This window comes from Seriola lalandi, unplaced genomic scaffold, assembly GCF_002814215.2.
Source record: "Seriola lalandi dorsalis isolate HSWRI2012SDOR001 ecotype SW California unplaced genomic scaffold, Sedor1 jcf7180002053686, whole genome shotgun sequence".
In the NCBI taxonomy this organism is placed as follows: Eukaryota; Metazoa; Chordata; class Actinopteri; order Carangiformes; family Carangidae; genus Seriola; species Seriola lalandi.
Genome location: NW_019524239.1, coordinates 199,085 through 209,895, shown reverse-complemented (window position 1 = coordinate 209,895; position 10,811 = coordinate 199,085). Strand labels below are relative to the sequence as shown.

Below are 10,811 nucleotides of genomic sequence, written 5' to 3'. Positions count from 1 at the left end.
CATCTTTGTGTGCCCTTAGTGGTACTGGCATTTAACCCTGCCGACTGTAAGCGAGGACAGTCTCACAGCTCTCTCTCTCTTTCTCACACACACACACACCCCCACCCCACTTTCCTTCACCCCACCACCTCTGTCCTCCCTGCATCCTGCCTCATGCATGTGATATAGTCCCTCTTGTAATGGCGGAGGAGTACTGATGATTCTGTAGTTGTGATACAACACACCCAGCGCTGTAAGAGTTCTGCACATGCCCACTGTGTGGCCACGTCAAGTGCTGAAGTTTGCTTGCAGCATTTTACTTGTTTGCTCATGAGAATTAATTATTGTTTAATAGAGATTATATTGTTATTACTATTATTGTTATGACCACATTTGGTTGTTGTTGTGGTATTTTTCCTTCTTAGTATATTCTAAGTCTGCTTCTCTGTTTTGAATTTGAGAGTTTGCTGAAACTGTTGAAATTTTTTATTAGACAAGAAAGTGTCTCATCATTCTATATTATATGGGAAAAAGCTTGTTTGTTGATTGTGAAACATGATGAACTGATGTTTTCTGACTATTCATGTCTGTATTAGACATTTTATTTGCGAATCTATTGTTCGATTGAAATGTAAATGAACTATTAAGAGATGGTACACATCCGTCATTGTATACAGTCTGGCACCATCATTAGATGGACTTATAGTATAGACGCTCATTTATACAACCTGTGATAATCAGCTATATTTAAATGTTTAAATCATTGGGGCAGTTGTGTAATGTTTCAGAATGAGGAAAATAAAATCCTTAAGAGACAGCATATCTAAAATGTCCCCATAATGAATAATACTGTTACGTATTCCATTTATTTCCTTGGAAATATCACATTGTGAAAGGTTTCCCTTTTACCTAACTGTTCGGTAATGCAGGAATGGAGTAGGTCTAACCTATGGTGATGATGATTAATGTGCTATTAATGATTGATGGTTTAAGTATTGTTTGACTGACTGACTGATTCTTCTGTGCATTTTCTGGCTTGTTCACCTGTATTACACTGACTTACAGACAGCTTGGCCAAGCAGCATACTGCTTCTGTGTTTGCACTGAGAGATGGAATTACGAAAAGGAAGATTTTAGCACTTGAAATTGCATGCTACAATAAACCGACAACTGATTATGTCTGTTTGGTTCTTGTCATCCTTTGTGAATCTCAGTTTCCTGTTGTGCCTTTGAAAAGGCACTGTGAGGACCCGACACAGTGATCAACTCCATCTAAGACTGTCTCAGTTATGTAAACAAAAGAGGCCGTTGCATCACTCATACACTTTATTCTTCATGAGCATATTTGCTCAAGGCATTATGGGTTCCTGGTCAGGGACACGGTGACTGTGTGAGACCTCTCACTGTACCACGTTGTAGTGTAGTATTAAAATCGAATCACATAAGGGTTAAAACACAAGGGGGTGCTAAAATTCTCCAAATCTCATAGAAAGGTAAGTGGAAATTGCATGATAGGTCTCTATAGTAAGTATTACTGCAGACTGTCCTTCAGAGGTCCATTAACACAGTGTTAGTATGTGTGTCACTTTTAATGTCTTTTCTTATTTTTTAAATTGTTGGATAAATTGTTCAATTGTGTTGCCTGGTGAAACAACAGGCTGGACAGGAAGGGCAGCACAATGAGAATAGTGGGTGTGTATGTCACAGCTGACTGCTGTGGTTTAGTGGCTGATTTTAAGGCATAGTTGGGAGATCAATCAGAGTCCCCGTCATTTTCATCTCAAATCTGTTGTCAACAAGTGAATTCCATCCTCATCAAACTGCTGCCAAAAACTAGTGAATTATGTTGGTTTACATTAGATTAACTTGGGTTTGAACTTCTGAGGCAATGTTTGCTCTGCGAAATTAAAATTGTTACACAATATGAGAATATATATGAATATAAGACAGAATGGCAGGTATACCTTTCTTTTTTAAATAAATAAGCGTCCTGAGCTGTCTTGAGACTTAAGACTTGCCTGCTGTGATACTTGACCTGCATGAAGTTGAGACGTAATAGAAAAAAACATGAAAGTATCACGTTGTGTATAGTAATATACCATGTACATACACATAGCTTACGTCTACACATATAAAGGCCTACCTATGTGCACTGCTTAATAGATCCTTGAGGAGCTTCCTGGGGGTCCCCACCAAAAGGGGAAGCAACTTTTGTTTTTGGTTTGGGTTTCAAACAATCTGTAATAAAACATAAAAAAGCAAAAATCTAGACACCCTGGGACAAAATTTTATGAAATGGGGGTCTCATTTGTGTCTGTTTAGGGGTCCTTGATGTGAAAAGGTTTGTGAACAACTGCCCTAGAAGACCCAAAGACAAATTTCTAGGGGCATCATGTCATCAAGCCTCCCCTCCAAAGCACAGGGGAGCGGGGGCACTGACAGGCGCATGCGCAGTGTGGATGTCAGCGGGTTGGTTGGGGTTGTGTTTACAGCTCGGCTGGATGCTGTTTGCTGCTGATGTTACTGGGAGAGTGCAATGTTGTGCCAACCACCATTGGAATAAATATAACTGTGGGAATAAAGGTAAGATGTTTTGCACTTGCACATGCTTCTTACTCTTAAAGTTAAATGCAGCTGTCTCTTCAGTTATGAAGAAATATACCTTTTTGTTGGTTGTAACTCTCAGGGTAGCATGGCTAGCATACGTTAGCTAGCCAGCTATATACAGTAATGGCCTGTATCAAGGCTCTCTCCAGCGAGGGCCAGTCAGCGGGTTTATTCACCAAAATATTGCGAACACTTTTGAAATAACAGTTCGCATTAATTACTTTATGGTGGCGGAATAGTTTAGTTAGTTGGTCACGGTGTAGTTAAACATTTTTGTCGGGCGTTGAATCGATGACTGGTGAATAGCTATCTTAGCTAACGTTGGGCAGGTTGGTAAGGGCTAAGTGAGGCAGTAAGTTATCTGTAGAGCTAGCTACATTAAGCTCCAGCATTATCGAGCATAAGATATTTAACCATGGATAACTTATCTGTCAAAGAACTGTGGCGTTTGAAACGTATCAGGGCCCTTATGAGGCTGTACACGCTACATTAACATGTAGCAGGTTTGCTTGTAACCAGATTAAGTGGTGTCCAGAAAGCCAATTACTGTGTATGCTACCATGATATCTAGACTATCTGTCAAATAGTAAATGATTGTGAAACCATTCTGGAGTAGTTGTGACTAGTGTAACACATATTTTATCTAAATTGCTTTAACTCTTTTTATTTGACACTGTTAATACCTTAGCACGGGGCAGAGTGACAGCTGGGTGTGCTCTGTTTTCGTTTTCAACATACGGTGTCTGCACAGGCTGGTAGTACCGATAATAGATACTGCAAGATACTGTTGTTTGTTTATGGTGTATTAATTCATTCAGCAGTACCTCACAATACACTGATGATCACGTTAATGGGAGTGTTCCATATAATTTCAAGTGCATTTCGACATATAGGTAATACAGACATAGAGTAGGATTAGATGAAGCGATATAGCTGAATATGATTACAGATTGGTTTAGGTAACGTCTATTCTACTTAGATTGTTATAACAAACGAGATGAAAACCTTTTAATTGTATGTCTAGGTGTTGACAATAAATATCTGTTTGAAACAGTAGCAGTTAATACGAACTACCCTACAGATATTTACAGGTAGAATTAAGTTCTGCTTCAAAGTCAAGTACTCAGACTCAAGGATCATTACCACTCTTATTTTTTTTTTGTCAGTTGAAGTTTTGTTATTGTCACATGATAAGGGAGGGACCAGCAGGTGCATGGGTGTCTTGACAATCAAGATTTGAGAGTTGTCTACTGTGAGGCATTGCCTGAAGGTACTTGATTATTATGTTGAATAATCCTGTTGAATAATTTTACCAGTGCCTCTAGTTCACAGAAATACTCATTACAATAGCTAAAATCACTGCTATAACACATTTACAAACTAACTTTATAACTGTAAATATGTAAATAGTAGTGCAAGTAATGCCAGCACATATTGACCAAATAATCCATTTGTACTGAGTAATATTCTATATTTCTCTCACTTTCTGCCAGTAATGAGACATAATCAGTTGCAACAGCGAACTAGCTGTTGTCAGGTTATTATTGCCACAGACGATAGAATTCTTGAAACCAGTAGCTTTTGCCTTGTTGTGTCTTTGAATATTTTTCACAACAGTGGACAACATGTATGGTAACTTTGGCCAACTGTGCCAACTGCCACTTCACTCAGCTCTTTGTTCCTGTTCTGTTTCCTGAAGCACAGGTATTGCAGTAAAGCCTCATCAGGTGATACATGCATGCATGCACAAAAAACACAACACTCAGATTTGTCTGTATGCAAATATTTGCTATATTCATAACATTTATTATGTATACTAGGAGTACAAAGGTCAGTGCTTCTTCAAATATACTTTCTATTATGTTTTTTAAGACAGTATGAGTACAATATTTTTTTCACCAATTAGTATTAATTCCAATTTGATTTGAGGCATCTCTTTATTAGTAATTATTACAAAAAACAGACTGCAATATTAGGATTGTGATGATAACTCAGAACAAATGGAAAAATAATAACAAAATAGCAACAATGTTAATACTGAAATGCAATACTAACAATATATAGAAGGGATCAAAAGATGTAACAACTCATTTGAATGAAGTTTTAAAAATTAGTTTTAGTATTTTTTTAAGCATCTACGTGTCAGCCACATTTTCTTACAACTGTCAAGTGATCCATAATAAAATATAGGACTTAACTATACAACCAAAGTTGTGTACTATAAACCCTTTCTCAGGACCAAAGATGTCAGACCTAATTGATGCATTTTGCTGTTGAGCTGTCACATATTTTCTCTTGGTGTGTCTCCTGGCATCCCTCCTATTATAGCTTGGTCTGTAACTGATTTTAGACTGAGCCCTGAATGTTCTGAAATCCCAACAACGCCCCTCAGATGCACCTGTTATTTGGGGAGCTGGTGGAGACTGAATGGCGGGGGGTGGGGGGCTGGCATGAACTGCAGTGGATTAGTGGTTCCTTCATCCAGCTGCTGTGGATGAGATAAAAGGAGACTATGTAGGGTCAAAAGCATGGAAATGCATTTTATAGCTAAGAGAGGAGTTAGAAAAGAGTTCAAAGAATTAGTTCATGCACTCAGTAACATCTGCAAAACCTTTTCCCTTGCTCATTGCTGACTCAACATAAATCACAGTTGAATTTCAAAACATCCACAATGAGCTTGGAGGAAATGTCAGGTTTTTGGTGGCATTATGCAATGGCTGCATGAGTAGCTGTGGGTGTTTGTGTACTGTTCAACGACTTGAAAATCAGGTGTACCGTTTGCTGATTCAGCTTTTTGCCCGAACTGCTGAATTGGTTCTTTCAAACCAGACAGTTATCGGTTTATTTATCAAACTTAAATGTAGATAAAAGTGTTTGGAGGCATTCTGGAGAGAGTCTTTCCACAATAGCAGAACTTTCTGTGGAGCCTTGTGGAACTGTGAAGGGCTTGATTACGTGAAGCATCAATAATGTTGCATTCACACTGTGACTTACCTTCATTCACCAATGGGTGCAAACTTGCATCTAAAATCCAAGCTTGTCGTCTTTATAGGTGATCTCTGTCTGTGTGCATGCAGCTGTGGATTTAAAAAAAAAAACCCCACTGCTAATAATTCAGATCAGAAAAGTTAGTAATTGCTTTGGTAATATTTAATGACTTATCCTGATATACATAGCTTATAGCCTGTATTTAATATTAATCAATCCTTCAAATTATTCAGACTTCCTGTCATTAACCTCCAGGTGGGCTAGAACTTTAATCAGCGGTATATACCAGTGATTGCTTCTTCATTATTCTACTATTTAAATTTTATTTATTTGTAGGAAAGGACTGGTTATTTTTTTTAGCTGGTTTTTAGGATGTGTAACCAGTGATATTTCAGTCCTCACATTAGATGCTTCGTGAACAACCGCAGTGACAAGAAATGTGTAACATCCCTAAATTTATTGTTAGTGTGTTCAGTTCCTATTGCAATCACCCTGCATTTGTGCTAAGTCTTGAACTGCAGCCAGCCCCTTTAGTCAAATGGCAATGTGGTGAAGGAGTAAAAACACAAAACAGTTCATGGTAAAGAATGATGATTGAATAATTCATTGAGTTGAAATTAGGCCATCCTGAACATCTTGTATAATAATGATCCCTGATCCCTTTAATAATGTAGAATATCAATATTTATACAACTGTTGTCTTATCTGGTATTTTAAGAGTGAAATTCAGTTTCCTCTCACTTTTATTCTCCAGAATTCACATGATATGTGTTTATAATAAGCTTAGTCCTAACTTTAACCTTGTATAAGTGGCACTTGCTGCTTTCAATTCCAATGTCTAAAGGCCTTTACCCTTAACAACTGTTTGTTGTTGGAGCACATATTCACTTACACACACAGGTGTCAAGTTTCCATTATGAGCTTATATATAATCTACTGATAAATAAATGTCTGTGAATAGCTACACATTGTGTGGCTCAGTATCTCACAGTGGAGGCAGTTGGTGTAGCCAATTCTTCATTTCAGAAGTTAAAAGGCCGGCCCGCACTGTGTGATAAAGTCGTTTTTTTTTTTTCTCAGTCATGTGAAATTATTTTGTTGTTGAGTTTGAAACATGCAAAGGTTTCATTCCTGGATAGGCAACTGGGAGCCTGCGCTCTGCTGTCGAGCTGCACTGAGATGGTTATTAGGTGATCACACAGGACAAATAAGATGTAAATTAGGCTCTACATGTGTCTGTCTGTGTGTGTATGTGTTTCCTGGAGTTGTACATCTTGACCTGATCATTCAGAGCCCCTCTTTCATTTCTTTTTCTTTCTCTTTCCTTCCGTACCATACCTTGTGACTGACCTTGTGGTAGTTCAGCTTTCATTCTTTCTCCTTTTCCTTTTTGCCTCTCCCTTTCTCACCGGTGTCTCTGCCTGGCTGAAATCACTGCTGTGAGGCACGTCAAAAGGGACTGTGCTGCAAGCCTGAATGCTCTCTGGCTGTGTCTGGCTGTGTCTTCCTCTCCCTTGTGAGGTGCACGCAGCGCCCAGCTGGCAGCCCAGAACAGACCATTCAGCTGGAGAGTGGTGGAGAAAGAGCAAAAAGACAGGCATAGGTTTCCAGTGTCCACATTTTTACACATGGATCGACATAGATACTCTTGTCAGATGCTGTGCTTCTGCTTTTACCTGTGACAAACAGCTAAGAGAGGCCACTTTTGTCAGTCATTTGGTCCCAAAATTAGTTGCAGGTCACACCCAGACTACATCAGCCCAACTGCGGTTATCACTTTGTGCATTAATAGCTATGTTGGTAAAACTCTGAGCTCTAACTCCTGTAATCCTGAAAGATGCAATTTAGATTGAACTTCACTGCATATTATCACTAAATACATGCTTCTTTTTTTTCTCCTATCAAAACAAGGTAATTTACTATTTTTCATGTATCCAGTACCACATTGTAATACACATTGTATCAGTCACTGAACTCATTGACCTTTTTGATAACCAAACTTTTTAAGAGCTAATGTCAAGGCGTTGCTAGATTAATCAATAAATAATTTGACAATAGATAAATGGCATCATTCAAGGAAAAATTGCAAAATTTCTGTGGATCAAATAGAAATTTTGGATGTGAACATTTACTGCTTTTTCTTTATCCATATGTGATATTAAATTGACTATCTTTTAGATTGTTGGTTAGACAAAACACACAATTAAAGTAGGTCACTGGGAAATAAACTTTATGTTTTGACATTTTATGTAGTAAATTATATTATGTAGTAAAATATTTTACACCCTGGTGCTTTGAATATGTAAGTGTAAATATTGGACATTTTACTTCCCTGTGCGGAACATAGAAGTGAAGGGTAGATCCTGTAATCTTATAAATCTATTTCATCTTATTCATGTCTAAGATGCTGTATTTTATTGAAAATCAGAATTAACTTTAAGAACTCTATCAGTCAGAATTACCAGGACATATGAGCAGCAAAATATTTGCATGAATATCGCCACCTTTGCCAAAGGTGGTTTGGACCAAATGAAATGCTGCAAATGATGAGGGTGTTGTTGTCATGGTGACAAAATAGTGCTCCATTTCTTTTCCTCTGTCCTGTGCTGTTAGAAGATAGAAAAAAAAAACATTTAAGAAGCAAGAATTAAAACAAAAGTTTCAAGTTTTCACGGGAAAGGTGTGGCTGGGGTAAAAATAGTAAGATGGAATAAAGAACCAGTCTGTTACTTAGGTCTCCTGTTGTAGAGAACAAGATGGTGTTGTTGAACACAGTGAATGTGATGTGTAAAAATCAAATTATACAAAGCAACTCTGTAAAAGTTCAAGAAAATTCTCTCATGAGCTTAGAAATGTCATCCAATTAAAGATATTTAGGAATCTTTTAAGCATTTAGACAGGAGATTCTATTTCTGATTTTGTAACAATCACTAGCCTGATATGTAATGGATTGTGTGTCTTCTTGGAAGTGTACCATGGCACTAAAAAGGTTGATAACAAACAGTATAGCTTGGCAGGAGCAGGCAGAGAGCTGTTACTGAGGCAAAGGAGGGAAGCAGGGTGACAAGGCAACCATTATAAGCTTGTTGGAGCCGCCAGCTAGTCAGAGACAGAGTGCTAGGTTTGTGTGTGCATGCACATGTGTGCCTGTGGGTGTGTGCTTATTTGTGTTCATAATACAGCTACTTGTGTGTGTGATCCAGCATAAAACTACTTTTTTTCTGTTTATGTATGCATGTGTGGGTGTACGCTCAACTGCAAAGGTTGATAGGGTTTTCAGTATTTGTGAATTAAAACATGAATGAGTTAGTGAAGCTAATTGCCATCTCTCTCAGATAACATCACAAGTTGTGGAGTCTCAGCTCAGCTTTAGATTGCTCTCTAGTGAAATGATTGACTCAAGGGTTACAAAGCAGTAATCTGCTTTAAGGTTTATGGTGGCCCAAGAAACGAATTGGCCACAGTTTAATTTCTTTTCTAACCAAACATAATACTTTACTGATATTTATAGGTATTTTTTATAGGGTTGGTTAGTTATTAATGTCACAGTTAAAGTATGAGGACTTGGTAGCATCAGATACGACTATTCAAATCTTTTACCTATACGTGTAAAAAGTTGCCATCAGGAGGCTTTATGGGATGCCACAGAATGTAAAGGACTGAAAGAGGCTCAGGCATTGCAGTTTCAATTATTTTGTTGATTAATTTGTTTTCATGAAAGCACTGCTCTGCTAATGCTTAGCTCGCTGCTAATGCTTTCACAGATGTGTTCTAAGACTGTTTATAAGATTTTAGGAATATGCCTTATCAGCAGCAGCCACTGGTGACAAACTGACAAACAAAAGACCAGAAAGAAACTTAAGAAACTCAAAAGTTCAAGTGAAAAAGTCTGAGGAAAAAGAACTAGATTAATCATTCAGATTACAAGTGTGCTAAAAATGGAAAGCTGGTGCCTTTGAGCCAAAAGTAGAGTAAACATCTGCAAAGTCTCCTCAAGATTAAAAGCCTGTGAAAATAAGGACTGAGGAGTGATGCAGATTTTGGATTGCTAAAGAGTGAGATGCTCTTTTTTTATGGACTGAGCTTTACTATGCCTTTCTGCTCTTTGTTACAATTTTTATTTTATCTGTATAAAGAAATATTTGACAGTTGGTAGATGAAAGATCCTTGCAGATAATGGAATTGGCCCAAGGGGGAAATCTGCTGCAGGTTAAAGGCCCTGCACATCCACACAGGTGTTTGTCTTCCTGATTAGACCTAATGTCAGGCTAAAGCTGGGAGGAGCTATGCTGGGAATTACATGATACAGCATAGTTCATGAATGTTAAGTGAGTATGGACCTTCAAAGTTACAGATCCAGAATGTTTTGAGAATGTCTAGTGACGTGGAAGTTTCAACTTTTAGAATGTTACGTTACACTCCTAAAAAACTACCTGTGACCTGAAATTTTAAATGACCTGGTAGTTTCAAAGATTCAGCTCTATAATATTAGGATAAAGTTCTAAAAATATTGCTTCAAAAGTTATAATTGTAGAATGTCAAGTTATAGTGCTAGAATGTTGGAACTGTAACATACTAGAACAATAACTATGACCCATTACATTTCTAGAATGTGACATTTTGATAGTAGAATGTTACGGTATATGGATCTGGAGAGAACTGATACTTTGGTACCCAGACAATAAGGCACTGTATTGAGATTTGTGGAATTTCATTGGTATTGGTCTCAACTACCAAATTTTTGGTATGGTGTCATCACTATTACAGTATAGTAGAATGTTTACCATTGTAGAATTTTGAGTTGAAATTGTAAAATGTTAAGTTAGGGTTACAGAATTGTGTTTCACATGGGACTTTCAAAGTTACAATTCTAGAATGTACTCTGAGAATATTGAAATTGTAACATTATATAATTGTACATGTGACCTGCGACAGTTCCAGAATGTAAGATAACAATTGTAAAATTTCACGTCATAGTTCTGTGATGTTAAGTGACATGTAACGTTAGAGATCTAGGATGGAAGAGTACAGTTCTAGAATATTGATTTGTATTTCTCAGATCTTAAGGTACAGTTCTATAATGTTTGGTAACATGAAACTTATTACACTGTATTACAGTTATTACATTATGTCACTAAACTATATCAAGTAATAACAATGATAACAATGTAAATTGAAGCTCCCTAACAAGCTCAATGAAGCTATTAGGAGAGTGAAGAAACTGTGAATTGAGCACA

At 37.4% G+C, this 10,811-nt stretch overlaps 1 protein-coding gene across 2 annotated transcripts in view; it reads left to right on the top strand.

Moving 5' to 3' along the window:
* The first annotated feature begins 2,430 nt into the window (after window positions 1-2,430).
* Window positions 2,431-10,811, top strand: part of rabgap1 (RAB GTPase activating protein 1) — a 72,033-nt gene continuing 63,652 nt past the window's right edge. For both annotated transcript variants that reach the window (XM_023401515.2, XM_023401514.2), the window contains exon 1: window positions 2,431-2,562. The gene's annotated coding sequence lies outside the window, so the exon portion shown is untranslated. The remainder of the gene's footprint in view (window positions 2,563-10,811) is intronic.